This window comes from Mus caroli, unplaced genomic scaffold (genome assembly GCF_978045245.1).
Source record: "Mus caroli unplaced genomic scaffold, Mus_caroli_1 scaffold_4, whole genome shotgun sequence".
Classification (NCBI taxonomy): domain Eukaryota; kingdom Metazoa; phylum Chordata; class Mammalia; order Rodentia; family Muridae; genus Mus; species Mus caroli.
The window spans coordinates 52,734,914-52,760,753 of NW_028227259.1; the positions used below are offsets into that span (position 1 = coordinate 52,734,914).

At 40.5% G+C, this 25,840-nt stretch overlaps 1 pseudogene; it reads left to right on the top strand.

Annotated features, from left to right (window-relative positions):
* Positions 1 to 16,125: 16,125 nt before the first annotated feature.
* Positions 16,126 to 25,840, top strand: part of LOC110295522 (cytosolic beta-glucosidase-like) — a 171,246-nt pseudogene continuing 161,531 nt past the window's right edge.

The following is a 25,840-nucleotide window of genomic DNA, read 5'->3' on the forward strand; positions in this document are numbered from 1 at the left end:
ACCAAAGAGAAAAATTTAAAAAACAAAACTAAACATTAGAATAGCCATAGAGTAGTAAACCAGACACAAATCGAATGAACTTGTACCATAGAGAAATAAGGAGAACTTAGAGGAATTTCACAGTGTTGGACACTTAAGCATCAATAATGTAATTATTGAAAAGCAATCAGTTTTTAATGTAGAAATCAGCTTGTTTAGAAGAAGAAAAGGAGGGGCTAGTGTAAACTAAATATCATCCATATTCGTTAGCCGTCATGCCCAAAAGGAAAGTCTGTATTTTTAGCTGAAGTCTTGAGGCTTCCAAAATATCAGAGGCAGAAATAAAACAAAAGCTGCACACAAGCTGGAGAAGGAGATCCAAAAATGGACATGCCAACACTCACTAGTATTTTGTCTTTCCAGAAGAAACATCTGCATGCCCTTAATTAGAAGGGGCTCAGGATGTACTCAGTAGTCCTTCCTATCACTTCTCATTTCCAATTTGTCTCTCTGTAGCATCCCAGGAGTTTCATGGCAAGCCACATAAAGAATCCTTCCTCTTTCCCTCCCTCCCCCATCCCTCCCTCCCCTTCCTTCCTTTCTTGTTTTAAGATATATTTATGCATTTTATATATAAGAGTACTTGTATGTATTTACACCTATATAGCAGAAGGGGGATCAAAGATGGGTGTGAACCAATCTATAGTTGCTGGGAATTGAACTCAGAACCTCTAGGAAAGCAGCACAGTGCTCTTAACTGTTGAGCCATCTCTCTAGCCCTGTGCTGTGGGACTGGATGTTTAGATAAAGGAGTGAAGACTGGGCTGAAACTTTACCTTTCCCATGGTTTGACTGTGTCCCCAACGCACACTGAAATCTAACCCTAACTCAACAGTGTGGACAGGGAATCTTTAGTTGGTGACTAGGTCACCAGCATGATGCACTTATGGTTAGATTGGTGCCATTATCATGAGAGTGGCACGGCTATAATGGAACACACTCTGGATAAAGAGCTGACTTCTGCACCGTTTCTAAGGTGCTTGCTGGCTCTTGCCCTTTCTTGCCATTTGCCAGGATTGTACCCTTGGACTTCCCAGCTTCCAGGAACTTGAGCCGAATGCATTTCTATGGTTTATTTATTACTCAATTTCAAGAGTTTTATTATAGCAAATAGTGGAATAAAATATTTACTTTCCTAGAAGTTTTACTAAACTTGAAAATGAAATTGATATAAAATAGACCATCCAATGAAAAGCATTAAGGTTTTTACATGTGCATATGGAGACAATGAAATGTAGAGCCAAGGAGCCACCAGACCCCATGCTTATGCAACAAGTTGAACAAAGCAGGACAATTAAAACATCAAACTTCTGCACTTCTGCATGTAGATTTCTCTGAGCTTTCTCTTCCTGAGATGTTGTGACAAGAACTTCTCTTCTGTCATTGGTTAGGCAAGTTCCTTTTACACGGGAGCTTCCCAGACTATGTGGTGATGAGCATGCCTCTTTTCTCATGATGCAGAGAGGCCAGGGCATCCTTTTTCTTTCTGCTTTTCTTACAGTGCCTCTGCTCCAAATAATCCTCATGTCACAGTGACCTATTTGATGTGGCTTCCGATAGCCTGTAGCAACAATACTCTTTGGAATATGAAAATGGTTGAATTCAAGGCTTTGGCGCTTGTTTTATTTTAAGATCACGATGTGGTTGAGAACATAATAACCCCACATTTGATAGCTTGGCATTTGACAAAATAGCACTGGCTGAAGGCTTAGACTTAGCTTCAAAGCCAAATCTTTCTCCGCTTAGGGGAATCATCAAACCTAGGACGGCCTCTCTGACAAAAAAGCACTCAGATACCTATTTGTGGCTGATATCCAACCCAAAGTCCCTGTCTCTTCCATGTCCAGAAAAGAAAGGTAGGAATTGCAGGTGGAAAACAGTATTTCAGTTGCCTTCCCAATCAAAATGGCCAGCTTAGTGAGTGTTCCCCTTACTGTCTGAGTACCGCTAAGAGAGAGGGAGAACACTAAACACCGGATTTTAAGGGATGAAAACTGAAGACATGGCTAAGTGCAACCACGAAGTACAGACATTTGTATTCTACCTTTGAAATCTTGCCATGGTTTTGTGATATCCATGTTACAACTTTACTTTGACTCACTATCGAATAGGAATATATTATATGTTTGCCCTGCAAATGTGATTATGAAGGAAAATTTCGACCATGGTGGTGGATAGAGAACTGGCATCACTTCCTGAGTTAGACATAGCCAGAAAACCAAACATGGGAAGCAGTCCATTTTACCCAATTATCTTTCACCTTTATGTGGCTACATTATTTTTTTCTGGTTTCCAACACCCACATTTTCTTCAGACTTTGATCTTCTCTGCCCAGTGGGACAGAGGCTTCTGCTAGAGTTAAATACACCATTCATGCTCTCAAACATCTCTAACTTCCTCCCACCTTTCTACAATTCATCTCCTGGCCCATCAAAAGCTCATTTCTCATGCTGTGTTTAGTGTTTACCATTGCAGTTGGTGAGGCATACATCTGCCATCACTAAAGCTTTATACTATCATCAGAATCTTTGCTCTCCCATCCCCGAGTTCTGATCATTGTCTTTTTTGGTTTCTTTTTGCTATGAATTTTGCTTATTGTGTATAAAGACTGTAATATAAGATATTATTAATGAGAATGCAAACTTGTCAAACCTACATACAGAATGAGCATGACATAATCTCTCATAACTACTTGAAGTAGACAGATTATAGTGCATGTTCAGTTGCTATAAATAGACATGTTAAGCTGAGGGCTGGTAGGTTGTTGGGAGTTACGAGTTAATTCAGGGTTCTCCATTACCGGGAATGAATTACCTTCAGAAGATAGCAACATCTCCTGTGTTCCAAACTGGATGGAGTGCCAAAACTGAGCAGCTGAGGTTTTCTATGGAGTCTGCTGAGGAACATCCTTGATGTCTGTGTCCTAAACTGAAAAACTGCCCATCTACTATATGCAGTGCCTTCAGATGACTGGGCTCCCCACTGAGGCCTGCTAGACTCTGAGCAGCAATGGGGCTTGCTCCGATGGTTTCCCCTTGTCTCTCCATCTCTAGCTGCTTTCTCTATTCTGGTCTTGTAAAGTGTTAAAAGAAATGGCAAAAAAACCCAAAACAAAACAAAAAAAAAAAACCCTTCAGGAAAACTAGATACCCCTCCCTCTATCTACTTTCACAGTCTTCGTCAGTAAACCTGAAGAAATTCATGGGATGATACTAAAATAGAGATAATTTTTATTTTTCTGTCTGTCTTAGTCTTTCACCTGTGTCTGCTTTAGGAAAACACTCCTTCTCATGTTTGTCCCAAGAAAACAGCATCTAATGTAGTTGACTTTTCACAGAACCCTTAAGTTTTTACTTCAACTGCCCAGCTTACAAGCCACATTTTTGTTAAAGTTTCCTGTAGCTCTCAACACTGTCACCAACCAAGCTTTTAGCACATGAACCCTTGAAGGATAAACCATTTCCAAACGTAGCATCGGGGAGCTTTAATCAGCAGACTGGAAGAAGATTTGGACCCAGACCACGTGCTTAGGGTCGCTGCTTTCCTCGGCTCACTGTTATTGTTTCTAGCTTTTCTCATAGCACAACCTCCATGTGGATAATGAACTTATGCTTTCAGGGGATGGGAGGCCAGAGATCTACTTTTTTTTTAAATGAATTTCTTTTTTTTAATTAAGGCATTTTTTATTAGAAATTTTCTTCATTTACATTTCAAATTTTATCCCCAAAGCCCCCTATACCTTTCCCCTGCCCTGCTCCCCAACCAACTCACTCCGGCTTTTTGGCCCTGGCATTCCCCTATACTGGGGCATAAGAGCTTCACAATACCAAGTGTCTCTCCTCCCATTGATGGCTGATTCGGCCATCCTCTGCAACATATCCAACTAGAGACACAGCTCTGGGAGGGTACTGGTTAGTTCATATTGTTGTTTCTCTTATTGGGTTGCAGACTCTTTTAGCTCTTTGGGTACTTTCTCTAGCTCCTTCATAAGGGGCCCTGTGTTCCATCCAATAGATGACTTTAAATTACTGCTAAGGTTTAACCAAGGGGCGTCACCAAGACAATGGAAAGACAAGGCAAAGAATCTCACTCACTGGGGGAATTCGAACTTAAAAGTAAGTTCAATAATTCATGGAATGTTAGATAAAAGTTAACCAAACTAAGAGGGAAGCAAGTCTGAAACAGGGCTGAAAAAAACCTTGAAGGATGAGAAATATGAAGAACAAAATAAAGTCCCCGAACTGGAACAGCTTGTTCGATGAAACCCCCAGGTGCACGTGACCAGAGTGCGGGGGAACAAGCTCCGTCATCTTGGCTGACCTCTAGAAGCTTGACCTTCCAGGGCATTCTGTGGTTTAGACACAGGGAACACACTACAGAAAAGTTATATTGGATGGAAACAAGACTGGAAAAAGGAGTCGATCTGGAACTTTTAGGCCTGAATGGATTTCTATTGACTGGGAATAGATAAGAGTCCACTGCAATGAAGGTAAATTGAAAGCTACATCATGCACAAAGGAACTTAAAGTTAGCTCAGGTTAGATGTGGGTAGCCTATGGTAGGTAGAGGGGGACTTGAATATCATCGAAGACCTGGGACAGCCTCTGATTATGGATGCAAGATGGAAAATTCAGGGCAGGGTCTCCTCTATCTGCACAAGCTTCAACACTCTACTGCTTTTCAATGTGCTTTGTCTGTGTTGTTCTGTTTGCCAGGAGTGTAGCTCAGTTGGTAGCGTGCCTACCTAGTTTACAGAGTCCTGGGTTCAATCTCCAGCACCTTGGAAACCTGGGTGTGGTGGCTCACACCAGTGACCCCAGGACTGAGAAGGTGAAGGCAAAGAGTGCCAATAACTGGAGGTCACCCTCATCTGTTTAGTGATTTCAACGGACATAAGAGACCCTTATAAAAGAAATCTATTTTATTCTTTGCAAAATTCTTCCTTTTCAGTCCTGGTTTTCCATTGTATTTGCCCCAGCTCCACCCTTTCAATGTTTCCTTTCCAGATCGTGGGCCTTCAGAAACACTGCTGTATTTACTGTGTACAGAAAACCCTTTTGAAGTCTTAAACTCTGACTCTATGTGGGATTAATAATCAAAGATGCTCTCAATGTGTAAACACTGTGGGATTTAGCAGATTAGCAACAGTCTAGTCCTGGGGCATATAACACACCTGCTCATTGTCACAAACAGTCTGGAAATAAAACCAGTTTGTCCTCTAGAGCTAGGCCTTTGAACTTGAGCATTCTTTTTCTTCCGGTATTTAGTGCTGGAAGAACTGTGCCTCTTTACATTTTGCCCCCTAGGCGCCTACTTGCCTCACCCTAATCCCCGCTCAGTTTAACACGTCTTCAGATACTCTGTAGGAATACAAGGCATGGATTGTATTGGGCAAAGAGTATTACTAAGAGGGTGACCTGAGTTTCCAACTCTGTGTGTGCGAATAATATATCTGATGAATCTGAAGCACAGAGATAAGGAGAAGGGAGCCCCTGGCAGCTGCACTGTGAATAATGTCCTGCACTGTCCTACTGTTAGAACTTGATATCACAGCTGTGGGTGTTTGTTGGAAGGTCCCCAAAAGGAATTCCAAGGTTCTATCTCCACTCACTGCCTTTTAGAATGAGAGCTTTAAGGCCGGAGTTGCTGTTGAAGTAGTTCCTGTCCTTGCTTGTATGCCATTGTGAGGATCAGCCTGTCTACATCTTGAAGGGTAGACTATTTGTTGTTTGTTTGAAAATTATTCCCTGGTAAATCCTTAATTATACAGCACTCTGGTCCTTTGTCTTTGTCTTATGTGAAATGGTGAGTGATGCAATGCTGTTGGTTTTTGCTTCTCTTACGCTGGCTCTTATGCTGCATGTGCAGTCTTCAATACAGAAATGTAAACAATGTAACTGAATCTACCAGAGCCTGCCAGCTGCTAGCTCACATGAGCCTTCACTTCCGGGATAGTAATCCGGCCCAGAACTTAAGAAACGAAGTAAACCCTGACATTCTCTTCCTGGAAGAGCATGCTAGATAGCTTTAAAATTCCTATGTTTTATTTTATCAGGGTTTTGTCTGCATGCATTACTGTGTACTATTTATATGTCTGCTACTCAGGGAAGCAAAAAGAGGGCATCTGGATCTGGAGTTTGAAACAGTTGTGACCTGTCATATAGGTGCTGGGAACTTAACTCAGGGTCTCTGAAAGAGCAACCAGTGCTCTTAACTGCTGAGTCATCTCTCCAGCCCCTGTCCTACTTAGCTGAAACTGGCAAGTCGATTTTGCCTAGAGTAGCCGTTGAGGGATTGCCCAGCTTTCTGTGTGGTGATGGCCTAAGATGTTAATTGATGTTGGAAGAGCCAGCCTACTGTGGGTGGTATCAGTCCCTGGGCAAGTGGTCCTGGGCTGTATACGAAAGCTAGGGGAACACGTGCTTGTGGGCTAGTTACTAAGCAGTATTTTCAGAGGTTCCTCTTATTAGGTTCCTCCCCCAACTTTCTGTCTGAGTTCATGCTGTGACCTTGAAGGATAACCAAATGAATTTCCTTCTGGGAGTTCATTTTATGTCATTGTGTTGGCCACAGCAATGGGATAAAAATGGAACTGAAGGAATGTATGATATTAATATACATTCCTTACCTCTCCTACAAGAGTTGTGTGCATGAGTTCACATGTGTGCAATGAGCACATACACGCCTCCTTTTATGTGTCTGTATTCACAGATAAACATCTACTCAAAACACAGTCTTGGGCAGACAATGAATGTATTACATGGGTTCAGTTGACCCTTAAATGACTTGGGGGTTAGGGATGCCAACTGCTTAAAGTAGCAGAAAATTTAATTATAACCTCTGCCTCCCTAGCAACTTAACTAAGTAGTATTCTTTTAACTAAAAGCTTTATTTACAACAACAACAACAGCAGCAGCAGCAGCAGCAGCAACAACAACAAACAAACCAGTCTGTGATTAGGGATAGTTGCCTTCCTGAAAATTGAGTAACAGCTGTGAGAAATTTTTGCTTTTGCTGGGATTCACAGTTTCTTGGGAGAAGAGTGGCTCATGGGGGGCAATTTATTTCCCAGGGTGTTTTCAGTGGCCACTCCTGACTCATGCTGCCTCTGCAATAGCAACAGGAGGAAGCAGAAATGATGGCACTGCTATAGTCCATGCTGTAGTTAGTTTTATGCTGCTGTGATTTATTGCTACGTCTGTATTTCTGTTTCCATTTCTGTGACTGTGATGGCGCCTGTATTTCAATAGATGGGTTGTGACAGCTATTCTTGGTTGACATCATGAGTCTATCTGGAACTAACTAAAACTCAAGTGGCTGAGTACACTTGAAAGGAAATTTTTTAGTTAAATCATTTGAAGTGGTTGACTCACCCTTAGTCTGGATCTTTTGAGGAAGGATGACCCATCTTTTATCTGGGACACTACTTCTAGCAGCAGCCTACATATAAAGACGTGGAAAAAGGCATTTCTTTCTTTTTGCCTGCTTGCCCTCAATCTTGGCGGCAAGTTCATTCCTTGCCTGGCATTAGAACCTAATTCTTCAGGATTCTGGCATATACTGAAGACCATGAAGACTTCTAGACTTTTGGACTAAACAACAAATTACTGGATTTTTGGAATTTCCATTGATAGTCATTGTTAGATTAGCTGGACCTCAGCCTGTTTTATATATATAGTTAGAGCCCTGAGTATATTGGTTGGTGGATTTTCACTTTTTACAGTAGATCAATATAAATTGTATGGTAATGGTGATAAAGTAGATTTTTGTCCACATAGGACTTTTTATGCTGTATGTTTCCCTTAGTATTTTCTTCAGTGTTTCAAAGATGTGCAATTCATCTGTAAGCTTTTTCAGATTATAGTTAATCTCCCCAGTAAAACCAATAGTGCTATAGCAAAAGTATTCACATCTGAGTAAAGCTGTGACAAATTCATGTTGATCATAGTTAAATAAAATATAACACACACACCATACACACATACATATAGGAGTTTTTGCTCCTTCTTAGAATTGGGAACAAAACACCCATGGAAGGAGTTGCTGAGACAAAGATTGGAGCTGAGGCGAAAGGATGGACAATCTAGACACTGCCATATCCAGGATCCATCCCATAATCAGCCCCCAAACGCTGACACCATTGCACACACTAGCAAGATGTTGCTGAAAGGACCCTGATATAACTGTCTCTTGCGAGGCTATGCCGGGGACTAGCAAACACATAAGTGGATGCTCACAGTCAGCTATTGGATGGATCACAGGGCCCCCAATGGAGAAGCTAGAGAAAGTACCCAAGGAGCTAAAGGGATCTGCAACCCTATAGGTGGAACAACAATATGAACTAACCAGTACCCCCAGAGCTCGTGTCTCTAGCTGCATATGTATCAGAAGATGACCTAGTCGGCCATCATTGGGAAGAGAGGCCCATTGGTCTTGCAAACTTTATATGCCTCAGTACAGGGGAACGCCAGGGCCAAGTAGTGGGAGTGGGGAGGGAGGGTAGTGGGGGGGAGGGTTTGGGGGACTTACGGGGTAGCACTGGAAATGTAAATGAAGAAAATACCTAATTAATAATAAAAAAGAAAAGAAAGAAACAAAACACCCAAGTCTCTGAACCATAAAGGGAATTCACAGATCCTCCAAACATCTCTCTTCTGTTTGTCCTGCATAGCCCAAAGCCAGTCCTCTTTATGTCTATGAAATGCTCGTGGAACTCCTCACTGAAGCATAGCAGGAAGGGTATGGCTTAAAATATATATAGCTTCAGTGGAAGGGGAAACATCTTTCAGAAACAGGTGGGCTTTCTCTGGCATCTCAATGTTTGAATTGAATGTCAAGCCCAAGTCTGATCCAATTCTCACAACCAATGAAATGAGATATGGAGATGAACAGAAACGAGTCCCTGGAGCTAGTGAGTTATTGGGTGGGACTCTGTGTCAGCTTTTCCAGAAGCATTTAGGCTGCACAGAGCAAGCAAAAGTCAGATTCTATTACCAAGAGGCAGGTTAACTAAATCCTGGGTAGCTCAGCTGAGCAAATGCCTCTGTCCCCTGTTCCTAGAAATGAACCTCTATGCGTCACAATAAATAGAATTCTCATAATTGAAGATTACCATTATTGGTTTCCTTCCTGCAACCATATTTTGACAGACCCTGTCTACAAAGAAACCAAGAATATCATTATAACTAATTTGGTCATGCATTTTCATGCATGAGAAACTGGTATTATCACAATAAGTTTATGTAATTCCAGCCTAAAGCAATAAAGTCGATGTTTGAGATAGCCTGGAAGACCTTATTGAAAATAGATTCACTGTTGCAATTAGAATTATTGAAAAATGAGAAATAGCACATGGTTTACAGGAGTCGCTGAGGGTGCTTAGAAAGCACCTTGGTACTAGTGTCTTCTTAGGTCAGAGTTGACTAGCTCATACAGAATATCAGAATGAATGATCCACTGTACCAACAACTGTAAGGTGTCCCTATCTCACTTCTTGCCTCATTGTGCTCTCTTCAACTTTCTTCTTCATTTCCATGTTTCTCAGTTGACTGTATCTCACTGATGAAGACCCACTGCTGACTCCTGTGAACTGAACTCCAATTTCCTGACAAAGCAGATAGGATTTGCTCCAAAGAACCATTTCTTAACAGGTCGACTTCCCCTGTATCCTTTCTTTTCCACTACTTCTGGTGGGTGGTGGGCTAAGAGGGAAGTTAAAGCACATAAGAACCACAATTAAAAATAGGTTTTGAAAAAAAACTGAAGTTCCGTGCTTGCTTGTTACAGTCTTGCTCCATGCTATAGGACAAGTCTCTTTCTGCTTAGGCATTACTAGAACGTTGATATCTTCTAGTAGAATCTGTGTCTCTAGCTAGAGGATGGAAAAATGGTGACCCATGTTTGAATCATGAGTCATGGTGTAGTCAGGCTTTACTGGAACATGAAGGGAGCCCTGTATTGACTTCATTGCACAGGACACAGTCCTAGGACCATATAAGTGCCAGAGAACTAACAAGCAATGCTATAGAGTGGATCCAGGTGGAAGAAGGATGGTGATTGGCTTTGATGTCTGTGCATCTTTGTTATAAATGGACAAATACATGTTTACTTACAACACCTCTCTTCTGCATACATATACAAGAATAGAAAAAATTCAGTTTCTGAACCTCAGGAATTCCAGTAAGAGGTCAACATTTTTGAGGCCAAATCTTTACTTTAAGACAAGAGAGTTTGTTTTACAGTTTAAGAAACAGAATTTTTGGGGAAAGGGAAATAATATCATCAGGATATATTTTATGAAAAAACAATTTAAAGGCAATTAAAATTATTTAAATTTGTTTTGAACTTAGTGGGTAGAGAATTTCTAGCTCTGCCATGAACTGAAGGTAAAGTATCCTCCACAGGTCAACATGCTTGAAAGCATTGTCCCAAGATGGTGCTCCTGTTTTGGAAGGTTTTAGAAACTTTTAGATATAGAATATACCTGACAAAAGTAGGGATATTCTTTCAGACAGGAACAATTATGGATCAGAGCTGTGCGTGTAGGGTGGCAACCCCATCCCTCACTTGATGTACTGTCTTCCTGCTGGAGGTAGAATCTATAAGCTCCCTCTCCCTACTGTTGGGCATTTCATCCAAGGTCCCTCCCTTTGAGTCCTGAGAGTCTCTCACCTCCCAGGTCTTTGGTGCATTCTAGAGGGCCCCCCACAATCTCCTACCTCTCAAGGTTGCCTGTTTCCATTCTTTCTGCTGGTCCCCAGGGCTTCAGTCCTTTTCCCTCACCCAATACCAGATCGGGTTCCCCTCTTTCCCCCACTACCCCTACATCCGCTTTCCCTCCCAGGTCCCTCCTTCATTTCCTCCCTCCCCACTTGTGCCTGTCTGAAAGAATTACAGCCTTGGAAATGGAGAGGAGCCTGAGGAAAAGAAGGTGCAGAGACTGGCCCAAAGTGGAATCCAACTCAAGAGGAGGTCCCAAGGCCTGACACTCTTAAGGAGGCTCTGGAGCACTCACAAAAAGGGACCTATCATGACTTCCCTCTGAAAGACCCCACAAGCAGCTGAAAGAACCAGATGCAGATTTTGCACCCAACCAATGGACAGAAGCAGCTGACCTCTGTTGTTGAATTAGGGAAAACATATAGAAGCTGAGGAGAAGGGGGATCCTGTAGGAGGACCAGCAGTCTCAATTAATCTGGACCCCTGAGATCTCTCAAACACTGAACCACCAAACAGGCAGCATACACCAGCTGATATGAGGCCCCCAACACACATGCAGTAGAGGACTTCAAGATCTGTGTTTATTCAGAGATGATGCACCTAACCCTCAAGAGAGTGGAGGCCCCATGGAGTTTAGAGGTCAGGTTGGGTAGGTGTGGGTGTGGGGACATCCACGTGGAGACAGGTGGGTCGGAAGGAGGTATGGGATGTGGAACAGTTGGAGGGTGGATGTAGGGGAATAAAATATGGAGTGTAAAAAATAAATTAACAAAAAAGTAGGGATATAGGAGGCAAGGATCACGGGTTATGAAGCTTTGCCAGCCCAGACCCCATCCAGATTTCTGTCCGGTCATTAATTTATAGATATGAGTATAAAGTCTCCTGATAGTCCATACCTCCTCCAACCAAGCTGTCATGATGACTGTATCCCTGTACTCTGTGAACCAAAATCAACCAATTCCTAAGTTGCTTCTGCCAGGTGTTGGGACACAGCAATAAGAAAAGAAGCACACAGAGTTTTAGCATTTCCCAGGGTACAGAGTGCTTTTAGTTACTGATAATGCAAGTAACTGATTTGCCTTCATCCTGAAAAGCAGGTAGCGGTTGGTGGCTCTTGTGAACAGAAGGAAGGACAGCAGGATCCCAGAAAGATTAATGTGAGATTGTTTAGTCGATAGGTTAGCATTGTAGCCCAGTGGTGGATCATGTGCAAGGGCTGAGTTTGCACTATAAAAATCCAACCCAACCCAAAAGAAAACAAAACAGAAAAAAAAAACCCTTCAAATTCCACATTCAAAAACTATTGGCTATGGTGGGCTCAGACTGTAGGTATCTTGTTATGTTATTAACTGGTAGGGAGTAAAACTGGGAAGTAGAGAACAGGGTCGTTTCAAAAAAATGGTCTTCAGAAAGCACAAATCTTGAAGTGAGGTGGAGGGGATCTAAAGGTCAGCAAACTTCAGTCACTGTTTCTGGATGAAGTAATGGAGTTTGAATTCTTTTCTTCTAAAGAAAGCAGAGAAGTGCTGCTGGCTTGCTCCACTTCTGCTTCCCATTCACCAACTGTTACATTCATTGTGGAAAATGCTATTCAAGCTCCTGTATAGATTTCTTTAATTAGTACATCCATTTGTTTGACTTTTATATATATTCATTTAATTCTTTTGAATAGGAAGACTCTAGATTTGTTTCTCAAACATTTCAGCTATCTCTGTGTTATTGGATTCCGTTCTAGGGTGTTGGTGCTGGGGCATGGATGAGGTTGTGCCATATGTTTTGTGCTGCTTTGTTACATTTTACACATCCATTGACATGGTTGTGCTTAATTCCTCTCTTCCATGGCTATGGATATTGTGCTTTCTGTAACTCTTCCTAGAGGAATGTTTGCATGAAATTTAGCTAGAGGTGTTCATAAAACTTGATGTTGATTACTGCGTGAGTAGTTGAAGTGATCTTGTCTTGGCTCTGTGAACAAGACCAATGGAAAGATATTCAGTCCTCCGTGATTGACAGAATTAATATTGTGAAAATGGTGGCACTACCAAAATTGAGTTATGAATTTCATGTAGTACCTATGAAAATTCCAATATAATATTTCACAAGTTCTGAGAAACAGTACAAGGATTCGTATGGAGCCAAATAAAGACCATGAATAGCCAAAGCAGTTCTAATCAGGAAGGTTACTACTGGCGATATTACCCAACATTAAAGTACATGTATAGATCTGTGGTCATAAAGACAGCCTGGTGCTGGTATAAAAATGGAGAAAAAGATCAATATTATGGAGGACCAGGAAACAAAATAACAAAGCTATATCTGCTTAATTTTGAGAGGGCAAAAACACATATTAGTAAAAGTCTCTTTTACACATGCTGCTGCAAAGCCAGGTTTCTGCCTGTAGGAGAATGACATAGATTTTTATATCTTATCTTGTACAAAAACCAATTCAGAATGGATCAACGGCCTTAATTTAAAATGTGAAGCTTAAATTTAGGGGGCAACATTCAAGATACTAGGTAAGGAAAGAAATTTCTGAATAGAACATCAGTAGCACAGAAATGAACTCCAAGAATCAACAGATGGGACAACATGAAAATCTGAAGTGTCTGTACAGCAAATGACCAGGGTTAATAGACAGCCCACAGGATGAGAGAATATCTCTAACACCCAACATTCATTAAATAAGGGGCGAATATCTATAAATTAAGTATTGCAGAAAAAAAACTGCCAACCAATAAATAAAAAAATGAAACGAAAAGATAGTTGTTTTTTAAAAAAAGAAACACAAATGGCCAATAATTATAAAAGTGTTTAATAGTCCTAGCTACCAAGGAAATACAAATTAAAAATACTTTGAGACACCACCCTACTTCAGTCAGTATGGCTGCCATAAAAAAAAATCTAACAATAAATGTTGGAGAGAATGTGAAGGTAAAAGAGACATTGATTACTCACTGCTGGTGGGGGTGTAAAATTAATACAGCGATGAATAAATCAAATTTAAAATTTCTCAAAAAGTTAAAAATAGAACTACTATAAGACCCAACTACTTCACTTCTGGGCATACAGACAGAGTACTCCATGCCTGACTGTAGAGAAATGTACCCTCTGTATTTATTTCTACTTTATTCACTATAGCAAAGAATTAGAATAGTTGTCCATATATGGATGGCTGAATAATGAGAATGTTATATATAATGACTTTAGAGTGAATATTATTCATATATATGTAAATACTATTCAGTGCTAAAGAAAAACATAATTACAAAAACTGCAAGAAAATGGATGGACTTAGCATGTATAATATTGAAGGAGGTCACATAATCTCAGAAAGGAAAAAAAAAGTATGCTCTGTCTCCTATGTAGAATCTAGGCAATAACATTTGTATATGTATGCAAGCAAATACACAGGTGGGTGCAGTCTAACATGTGGAAAGGAGAACAAGAAAGCATACAGACAAAGGGACGAGGAATGAACAGGGACAGGCAATGAACAGGAACAGAGAAAGAGGCTGTAGAGCTGATGGTTTTTCTAGTTCTAAGTCTGTTATGGGGTTTTCATTTTCTGCTTTAGGTAAGTTTATGAGGTTATATTAGACAGTGAAAAGCACAAAGCAAAACTCCACAGCTTCTGTTTCAAATGGTTACTCTCTGGGTGTAGAAGTTCACTGAGTTGTATAATCTTTGGATGTGTTTAATTTCGATGTGTGATTTATTTATTTTTAATCATTTCTATAACAAAAAATGAATGTACAAACAAAAGTAGAGAGTAGAGGAACTAAGCAATTTTGCTTCACTGAAAAGGCATGTTTTAGAGCCAGAGAAGCCCTAGCTCAGAAATCATTAGTAGAGTGAAATCTCTAAAGGCAAGAAGGATAGAGAAGCTGTGGGTAGCAATGGAAGGTACTGGTAGAAAGGCAGGAAGAAAGTGCTAAGATACCTAAGGTGTGTGTGTGTGTGTGTGTATGTTCTCCTGTGAAGTACTTTTGTGGAGACCAGAAGTTAGCTTTGGATAGCTTTCTGTGTTTTCATGTCTTTCTTTTCGAGTCAAGGTCTTTCACTGAACCTTGATCTTGCAAGTATCTCTGTAGTAGGATTTAGTGGTCGATCTGTGGGATGATCTTAGAACTGAGGAAGAATAATTATTCATTTTGGGGGAAAATAACTTCAGAGACTGTTGAAGAACTTGGAGAAGGGTGTTGTTCTGTCTTGAGAGGAACCTGGGATAGCCTAAGGAGTCAGGAGGGACTGCTACACACAGGAAACTCTGAGATACTCAATTTTCCGGGTTTAACCCATTTGTGAGCCTAAATAATTGCAACACCGCCATCTAGTGCTCCATAATGAAAAGATTTAACACCCCCACCCCCAAATTTCCTTTATACAGATTGTTCCAGAACTGATTTTTTTTTTATTAAATAGCTCCACCTGCTTTGCAGACGTTTATGTCTCCAAGTATGTAATTTTAAGTGCCTTAAGAGTCTTCTCATCTTCTGTGCATATTTAAGCACTTCTTTATCTTAGGGCTAGCATTTCCTCTTCCCCTCTTTATGTCCTTGTCCCTGAACAGGGAACAGTTTTCCATTCAGAGTTGCAGAAGAGGAGCAAGTTAGTTTTCCGTGTTCAATTCTTTTCTCCACAAGAAGGTTTTAAAATAAACTTTTAATTGTGAATTGTGTTTGTCTTAAAGTTGAAATGTTAGTTCGGAGAGTCCTGAAGGATATCCCTTCCACACTGTCTCCCCGGCAGCAGCAATGTACGTCCTGTGCTGCACCCATTCATGTCCATTGGTAAAATAACCCACAGTTAGACAGGTGCTTATGCACTTTCAGAAACAGAGACCTGGGGAGCAGCAAGGGAGGCCTAGAGGAACAAGGCAAGACAGAGTTAGAGCTTCGGTTGTTATCATAGCCCTCTACTGTCATATCAGAAGCCAGAAAACCGTAAATCAATGAACACCCTCCTCCCCAAACACACATGTACAAGCACACACAGAGATGCAGAGCAATTGCTTAGGGAAATACTCTAGAAGAATTTTGTAACTAACAAGCCATGCCCATGTGCTACATTGACAGAGAAAAGATTAACTTGTTCATTACACAGGATGATCCATGTCTGTTAAGAACAATGGAGAGAGTTGACAAAAAAAAAATAAGCCTAATCCTTATCTTAGACATGACCAGGAGGCTTTTCACAACTGTGGCCACTTGAGGCGGGTCCTCCAGCCTTAAGCTCTACTTTTTTCCCACTTGTTTGCTCTCTGAGGCTCTGGTCTGGAGTGAGAGGTCACCATTCTCCACAGCTGCTTAGCTCCTCCTCTGGTTAAAGTCCAGAATTCAAGTTAGGTCCTGTTAGCAGACTCGATGATTCTACCCCTGGAGCCATGGCTTTCCCTGTGGGGTTCGGATGGGGAGCAGCCACTGCTGCATATCAAGTAGAAGGTAGGAGAAGATGCTTCTCGAACACTTGGGCTGAAAAGGATGCTAGTGGGTTCTGCATTCCTTGGGAGGAGGGTAAAGTGAATGAACAAATCTAGAAGAAAAATGCAAATCCAGATATGAAATTTTCTCCTTTAGAAGCCACATCCTTTTCTCTCCTTCCTCTGACACAAGAAGGGGTGACCAAGGGGTCAGGACAGGACGCAGCTCCCTTCCACTCAGTCTGGGCTATCTGAAAAGCCAGTTTATGTTGATTAGCTGCTTTCATGATTGGGTTCTTGAACAAATTTGCCAAGTGTTTAAAAAAGACGTTTCTCCACAACAGACTAGAAAAATGTTGAGTATATTCCTCCCAAGAACTCTTCATTACTTGGGTAACGAGCTCTGCCTTGTACCAAGTGAGCCAGAGCTTAGCGCTATCTTGAACATGTCACCCATTTCCTGGGTAGTTCATAAGAGAGGAATACCAAAGTATCAGATATAAATGTACATTTAGGTAAGAACAGGTGAGCTTCATATCTTAGCTCCAATCTCTGTCCTCTGCAGATGAACACATGAAGTGAGGATATGCCCCACCCGCCACCTACACACATAATCTGTTATCTGCAAAACAGAAAACTTGGATTTACTTTTCTAAAATGCATTGTATCCTCTTGTCCTGCGACATGGTGAAGAATTCTTTTCTTCTTTATTGTTTGTTTATTTTTATTGTATATATTACATTCAATCTCAAAGGAAGTTTGCCCTCTTTCTTTTTCTCCCAGTTCCCTGCCCCCAACCTATTCTCCCCCAGGTCCACGCCTCCTCCATTTCCTTCAGAAAAGAGCAGATCTCCCAGGGATATTAACCAAACATGGCATATCAAGGTTCATTAAGACCTCCCCTCATATTAAGGGTGGACAAAGCATCCTAGTTGGAGGAAAAGTGTCCCAAGTGTATGCAAAAGTCAAAGACAGCCCCGGCTTACAATTTTAGGAGTCTCACAACAACAATAATATTTATAAGGTGGGCCTAGTTCAGAGTCACAAAGTCTCCCTTGTTGTCTTTTCAGGCTCTGTGAGCCTCTATGAGCCCTGCTTAGTTGATTCTCTGGGTTTGCAATGAAGGTTTCTTAACAGCAGCCACCACAGTGAAAATATATATGTGGCCACAGAAGTGTGTGATGAAACCCTGAGTTAAACAAAGGTAAAAGTTTTCTTGTTGTAGCTTTCTATGATGGCAAGCTGTGAGACTTAAGCAACAAAAATGTGTTCTCTGATTGACCCAGAAGCTTTCACTAGCCAGTTGAAGATGCAATTAGCTAAGTTTTACTGGGGTAGGGTATGGCTCTGATCAGGTAGTACCAGATGTCCTCATACAAAGAAGGAAATTTGGACACAGAAAGGGACACACGCAAATACCACGTGACAAGTGTTTAAATTGGAGTGACATAGCTATAAGTGAAGAAACCCCAAGGTTCAATGTCCACCACCAGGAGACACTGAGAAGAGGCCAGAAAGGCTTGTATAGTTATAGTAGCAGCAGGTCTCTGCTGACACCTCAAGTTTGAGCTGCTCTTTTAAAAGAAGATACAGAGATCAGATTTCTGTGATTCCTCCTCATAGCATGGAACATAGAGGAACTAACACATAAACAAAACCAGGCCAGTCAATGAAATAATTTCTGATTGTAAAAAGGCTTGGCTGCCCATCAGGGGTTATGTGGAAGGCTGAGAAGCTACACAGGACACAGGAATTGCTCTTTTTACCTAAAGTTTAAAGAATTTGAATGGGGGACATTTCCTAGGAAGTGACAGAGGAGAGGTTTATCTCTGCAGAGACAAAGCTGCTTTGGTCCCCTACTTTTGATTCCAGACCTGCAAAGGAGAAGAGGAGCCTCTGATGCTCTTGCTATGACTGCCATATGCAAGACATCTTCATGGGAAGACTAGTGCTGTGATGTAAAGGTCCTTTGAAAAGATGACTGAGAATGCTTTGGTCAGCAGGGATACTGGGCCACATCTTCACTGAATGGTATCATCTCTAGATAATTTCTACCAGATCAGGTGGATTACAGAAAGGGACTCCCTCTTTCGGGGAAAAGGAAATGATCTTTGTTCTTTTTCTTTTTGGAAGGGAGGCCCTTCAGCTCAGGGAATAGGTGTCATTTCTTTGGAATAGATTGAGTAGGGCTAGGTTCTAGAAGCATAGAACATTGTGGTTATGATGATGGGCTCTGGAGCTAGACTTTATAGATGCAGGACCCACATCTACTTCTTCCTACCTTGGTGAATTTGGCAAATTATTTACTCCCCACTTTTAAAAACCTTCATATTTCATTTATATGTGTGCGTTACCTACAGACATGTCTAGGCACCATTTGCATGCCTCTGCCTGTAGATCTTCTGGACCTGGAGCTCCAGACAGCTGTGGGCCATCATGTGGATGCTGGGAACTAAACCCCTAACAGTTGCTATTATTTTTGTCCATGGATCTATTTGTCCTGCCCCTTTCTTCTTGTTGATAAGAGGAAAGGAACCAAATTTGAGCAAATGAAATTTAACAGAGTTAATCTGAGTAAAGAGTGTATCGTGGAGGAGTACATATTCAGAAGCTCCACCTAGCAACTGGAATGATTATAGGTCGATGAAGGAACTGACATAGCAATTGCTGGATGGCCATAGATCAACAGTTGCCTTACTTGAACATGGCATACGGTTCAGAGCCTCTGATCAGCTGACAGCCTGGCTTCTAAGATTGCCAGAAACTTTGTTAGTTTAGTGCCTTCAGACAGGGATGTTACACCCACAGACCTCTCAACAGCTTGGCTACTGCACATAATCCAGCCCAAGGCAAAAGTGATCAGAAGTATAGCAGGCATGGGCAAGGACTCGCAAGATCCACCCCTAGTTGAAGCACTACAAGGAGTCAAGGGTTCGAAGAGAGGGAGAATCAGTTTTCTTCAGGAGATAAGCCACCTGAAAGGTTGCCCATGTATACATATGACTGATACTTATTGGACTCCTAGGAGCTGTGTATATATATATATATATATATATATATATATATATATATATATATATATATGCTATATACTGAAGAAGAGAACATGAGTTTAAGAGGAATATAATGGAGCCATGGGAAAAGGTGGATATAAGCAAAATACACTGTACTCTACTGTGACTTTTAAACAATAAATAAAAACCATATTTTTAAAGAAATTACCCTTAGGTTGTAGTTATTTAATTTAAGCTAGATTTCAATTCACTTTATTAAGAAAGCGCTTTGGGTGAAATTTTATTGATTTCTTCCTTCTTAGGTAGTCTATTAGAGCTAACTGAAACCTTGGCATTGCACTTGGTCACCACTCCAATGAGCTCACTTGGTTTCAGTGTTAGCTTCAGAATTCACAGTGTCAAATTAATTAGGAGATTATTTATATCTTAAAATTTTTAGGTTTGTTTATTTTATCTTATGTTTACGAATGTTTTTCCTGTGTGGAGGTGTGTGCAGCAACCACATCCATGCCTTGTGCCCAGAGATAATAAGAGGGCATTTGGATTCCCCCAGAACTGGAGTTACAGATGTTTGTGAGCAACCATGTGGCTGCTGAGAACTTAACCCCATCTTCTATATGAACAGCAAGTGCCATTAACCAATGAATCATCTCTTTAGCTCCTCTATGCTCTCCTTCCAACATTTTTACTACTTTAACCACAGTGAAGCTATTTGATATGCCAAGGATAATATATTTGAGATGTTTTTGTCTTTTTAAAAAATTAGATATTTACTTTATATACATTTCAAAGGTTATCACCTTTCCTAGTTCCCCCTCAGAAAATCCCTTATCCCTTTTCTCTATTCCCATGCTCCTCAACCCACCCACTCCTACTTTCTGGTCCTGGCATTCCCCTATAATGAGGTGTAGACCCTTCACAGGACCAAGGGCCTCTCCTTCTAATGATGACCGACTAGGCCATCCTCTGCTACATATACAGCCAGATCCATGTGTGCCACCATGTGTTTTCTTTGATAGGTGATTTAGTCCCAGGGAACTCTGTGGGTACTGGTTATTTCATACTGTTGTTTCTCCTATGGGGCTGCAAACCCCTTTGACTCCTTTGGTACTTTCTTTAGCTCCTTCATTGGAGACCCTGTGCTCCATCCAATGGATGGCTGCCAGCATCCACTTCTGTATTTGTCAAGTACTGGCAGAGCTTCTTAGAAGACAGCTTTATCAGACTCATGTCAGCAAGCTATTGTTGGCATCTGTAATAGTGTCTGGGTGTGGTGGTTGTTAATGGGATGGATCCCCATGTAGGGCAGTCTCTTGATGGTCATTCTTTCAGTCTCTGTTCTGAACTTTGTAACTCCTTTCACTTCCTTAGTTAGAGTCACACCAAAGCATTTTGTTATTTGTGACTATTTTGAAGGGTATTATTTCGTAATATCTTTCCCAGCCTGTTTATCCTTTGTGTAGAGAAAGGCCACTGATTTGTTTGAGTTAATTTTATATCTAGCTACTTCACTGAAGTTGTTTATCAGGTTTAGGAGTTCTCTGGTGGAATTTTTAGGGTCACTTATATATACTATCATATCATCTGAAAAGAGTGATATTTTGACTTCTTCCTTTAAAGTTTGTATCCCTTTGATTCCCTTTTGTTGTCTAAATGCTCTGGCTAGGACTTCAAGTATTATATTGAATAGGTAGGGAGAGAGCGGGCAGCCTTGTCTAGACCCTGATTTTAGTGGGATTGCTTCCAGTTTCTCTCCATTTAGTTTGATGTTGGCTACTGGTTTGCTGTAGATTGCTTTTATTATGTTTAGGTATGGACCTTGAATTACTGATCTTTTGAAGATTTTTATCATGAAGGGGTGTTGAACTTTGTAGAATGCTTCCTCAGAATCTAATGAGATGATCATGTAGTTTTGTCTTTGAGTTTGTTTATATAGTGAATTACCCTGTTGGATTTCTGTATATTGAACCATCCTTGTATCCCTGGGATGAAGCCTACTTGATCATGATGGATGATTGTTTTGATGCCTTCTTGGATTTGGTTTTCAAGAATTTTATTGATATTTTTGCATTGATATTCATAATGGAAATCGATCTGAAGTTCTCTTTCTTTGTTGAGTCTTTGTGTGGTTTAGGTATCAGAGTAATTGTGGCATCATAGAACAAATTGGGTAGAGTACCTTCTGTTTCTATTTAGTGGAATAGTTTGAGGAGGAGTATTGGAATTAGGTCTTTTTTGAAGGTCTGAAATAGAACTCTGCACTAAACCCATCAGGGCCTGGGCTTTTTTTTTTTTTTTGGTTGGGAGACTATAAATGACTGTTTCTATTTCTTTAGGGGATATGAAACTGTTTAGATCGTTAATCTGAACCTTATTTAATTTTGGTACTTGTATCTGTTGGGAAATTGTCCACTTCATCCAGGTTTTCCAGTTCTGTTGAGTATAAGTTTTTGTATTAGCATCTGATGATTTTTTTTTGGATTTTCTCATGTTCTGTTGCTATATCTCCCTTTTGATTTCTGATTTTGTTAATTAGAGTAGTCTCTCTGTACTCTCTAGTTAGTCTGGCTATGTACGGGTTTATCAATCTTGTTGATAGTCTCAAAAAACCAGCTCCTAGTTTGGTTGATTCATTGTATAGTTCTTTTTGTATCCATTTGTTTGATTTCAGTCATGAGTTTAATTATTTCTTGCCCTCTACTCCTCTTGTGTGAATTTGCTTCCTTTTGTTCTAGAGTTTTTAGGTGTGTTGTTAAGCTGCTAGTGTATGCTCTCTTTAGTTTCCTTTTGGAGGCACTCAGAGCTATGAGGTTTTGTCTTAGGACTTCTTTCATTATATACCATAAGTTTGGGTATATTGTGGCTTCTTTTTCATTAAACTCTAAAAAGTCTTTAATTTCTTTCTTTCTTTCTTCCTTGATCACGTTATCATTGAGTAGAGTGTTGTTCAGCTTCCACGTGTATATGGGCTTTGTATTATTTATGTTGTTATTGAATATCAGCATTAGTCTTGGTGATCTGATAGGATGCATGGGGCTATTTCAATATTTTTTTAATCTGTTAAGGCCTGTTTTGTGACTGATTATATTGTCATTTTTGGAGAAGGTGCCATGAGGTGCTAAGCAGAAGGTATAACCTTTTGTTTTAGGATAAAATGTTCTGTAGATATCTGTTAAATCCATTTGTTTCATAACTTCTGTTAGTTTTACTGTGTCTCTGTTTAGTTTATGTTTCCAGGATCTGTCCATTGATGAGAGTGGGGTGTTAAAGTCTCCCACTATTATTGTGTGCAGTGCTATACGTGGTTTGAGCATTACTAAAGTTTCTTTAATGAATGTGGATGCCCTTGCATTTGGAGCATATCTGTTCAGAATTGAAAGTTCATCTTGGTAGATACTACATTTGCTGATTCTGAAGTGTCCTTCTTTGTCTTTTTTGATAACTGTAGGTTGAAAGTCGATTTTGTTCAATATTAGAATGGCTACTCCAGCTTGTTTCTTAGGACCATTTTCTTGGAAAATGATTTTCCATCCTTTTACTCTGAGGTAGTGTCTGGTTTTGTCCCTGAGGTGGGTTTCCTGTATGCAGCAAAATGTTGGGTCCTGTTTATGTAGCCAGTCTGTTAGTCTATGTCTTTTTATTTGGGAATTGAGTCCACTGATATTAAGATATTAAGAGATATTAAGGAAACGTCATTGTTGCTTCCTGGTTTTTTTGTTTTTTTTTTTTTTTGTTAGAGTTGGAATTCTGTTCTTGAGGCTATCTTCTTTTAGGTTTGTTGTAGGATTACTTTCTTCCTTTTTCTAGGGCATAATTTCCCTCCTTTATTATCCTTTGAATGGCCTGATTCGTGGAAAGGTATTGTATGAATTTGGTTTTGTCTTGGAATCCTTTGGTTTTTCCACCTATGGTAATTAATTGTTTTGCTGGGTATAATAGCCTGGGTTGGCATTTCTGTTCTCTTAGGGTCTGTCTGTATGACATCTGTCCAGGATCTTCTGGCTTTCATAGTCTCTGGTGAGAAGTCTGGTGTAATTCTGATAGGTCTGCCTTTATATGTTACTTCACCTTTCCCCCTACTGGTTTTAATATTCTATCTTTATTTTTCAGTGTGTTGTGGTATCCAGGACTCACTGTTGTGGGAGTACTGGGTTCTGATGATGCCAAGTAGTCTTGGTTTCTATTGGTAAGATTCTCCTGTTTACCTTTCTCCATCTGGTAATTTCTGGTATTAGATGTTCTTGCTGTCTCTGGCTAGAGCTTGTTCTTCCTGCGAGTCTGTAAGTTTGTGTCAGACTCTCCTGGCAAGTCCAGTGCACAGAGGGCTGCAGAACAGCACCTCCTGTTGCAGACATAGGCCCATAGGAACCTGTCCCAGCTGCTTTGCTGTTTCTGCAGTTGGTGCACTCCTGAGTGGACCTGCCTTAGAGAGTCACTGGAGAGTAAATGTTGATCTTGCCTGAGTTCCAGGGTCAGAGCACTCCCTAGGGGCAAGCTCTCCTCTGGCAGGGAATGTGCACAGAAGACTGATGATCAATCCCACCTCCTGCCTGAAGATATAGGACTGTAGGACCCTGTCCCAGCTGCTCTGCTGCTTCAGAGGCCTCTGCTCTCCTGAGTGGACCCACTTTAGAGAGAGACACTGGAGAAAAATGGCAATCTCACCTGAGTCCCAGGGTCAGAGCGCTCTCTGGAGGCAACCTCTCCTCTGGCAGGGAAGGTGCACCTATTTGAGACTCTTTATGTGCATATAACCTATTGGGAAGAACATGACTGTAGCCATTCAGAAATAGTGATAAGGAATTAAAGTAACTCTCCTTAATGAGAATACTTATGAAAAAACTTATCAAACTTAACCAATTTAAAGTTTAGGCAATAAAGATAGTCCATCAGTATAAAAGTCCATCTGGTCTTGGTGTTTGGGGCATGTTGGCAGTTAAGATTCAGAGTCACTATAAAATTATCTCATTAAAAAAGCTATCTATTTTTGTAGTTACCTAGGCAATACAGCTATAGTTCACCTAGAGAACTCCTAAAAATACAGTCTAAAACTTGTTTATTCCAAAAATATCTTCTTTAATTTTTTTTGTTATTTTATGTGTATGGATGTTTGTCCTGCTTATTTATCAGCATACCACGTGTCCTTGGTGTCCATGGAGGTGAAAAGAGGCATCAGATCCCTGGAACTGGGGTTACAAAGCAATTATGAGCTGCCACATGGGTGTTGGGAATTGAACCGAAGTCCTTGGGAAGAGAAGCCAGTATCCTTAATGACTAAATGGTTTCTCCAGCCCCAAAAGACTCTTGAGGAATTTAGTTAGATTTAACTGAGTTGTTTTTATTTAATCCTTCTCTAGTCTCTGTCTAGTAAAGAAATGTGTTTAAATAAGGTGAAAGATCTCAAAACACAAGTCTATGGAGCTCAAATTTAATAGAGAACTCATCCATGACCCCACATGCTACAAATATCAGTGGGTCAGGTGGGTCCTTCAAAACTGTGTTTGGTGCTCCTGGGTTTCCTGCTTATGAGCTTCAGACATCAACTCTCATGATGAGCTGTTGAGAGGGAAATTTTAGACAAATCAATTTTAGCAGAGCTTATTTGAACAACGAAATGATTTACAAATTGGGTCATTCCCCGATCCAGTTAAGATTCAAAAACTCCACTTAGTGTTGTGGATAGTCAGTATTTAAATCCAGAAATAGCCTAGTAACACTCAATATTTCCCTAATTTGGGCACGTCTGAGTAGTTAACAGCTTCTGAGTGACTAAGTTCTTGACTGCTATGATCGTCCAAGCCTCAGGTAGTCGCCATAAGTACACACTCCTTCCTTAGAGAGCTTGCATCTATTTACATATTAAATACAGTTACAATTTTCTATGTATACGAACAGTTTCAGACCACATTCTGTTAACATTCTGTAAGCACTTTGTAAAATGGGGGATAATTATAGCATGTCCTACAGAACAGTCAAGTATTGTAAGAATTCTGTGCTAATATGTCGCCTAGGTATAATCATATTTAGGGACATGGATAGAAGGATTACTGAGGATCACCCATTATAGAACTCTATAGATATAAGTATAGATATGGTATAAGTACACAATTAGTTTTATAAGTGTACAGTGGCTTTCAGTCACCAACATACAGTTCCATTGAGAACCAGGGGCTACCTTAGCCAGACTATCCTGTCCTCTTGTCTGTCTGGAGATAGTCTTTCCCATGCTCTTCTGCATTGGGCTTGGATCTGTCTTATATTAAAGTCTTTTTTTTTTTTTTGTGGCCTCTACCAGGCTGTTGTGTGTTAATTCTCCATCAATAGCTTCTAGTCTGGGGACCTTGACAGATGTCCTGTGTTCAATCCTCAGCCTGTTACCTTTATGGATTCACCGAATGACTTCTCTGTGCTTGCTTGCTCTACCTTAGAAGTGCTGGGGTTAAGTTTTACTTTAAACACGTCTTAGTATAACAATGGCAGATTAAATATGCATTTCTCAGCTTCCTTCCTTATAGACTATGAAGTAGCCATGTTCACTCTATAGATAAGGTCTTGGTAAGCTTATGTCATTGGAGCATTAGAATGCCTGGTCCATGGTGCTCAGTAACATTGCCACAAATGCTCCTATTAGCACCAATTCTATCATTTT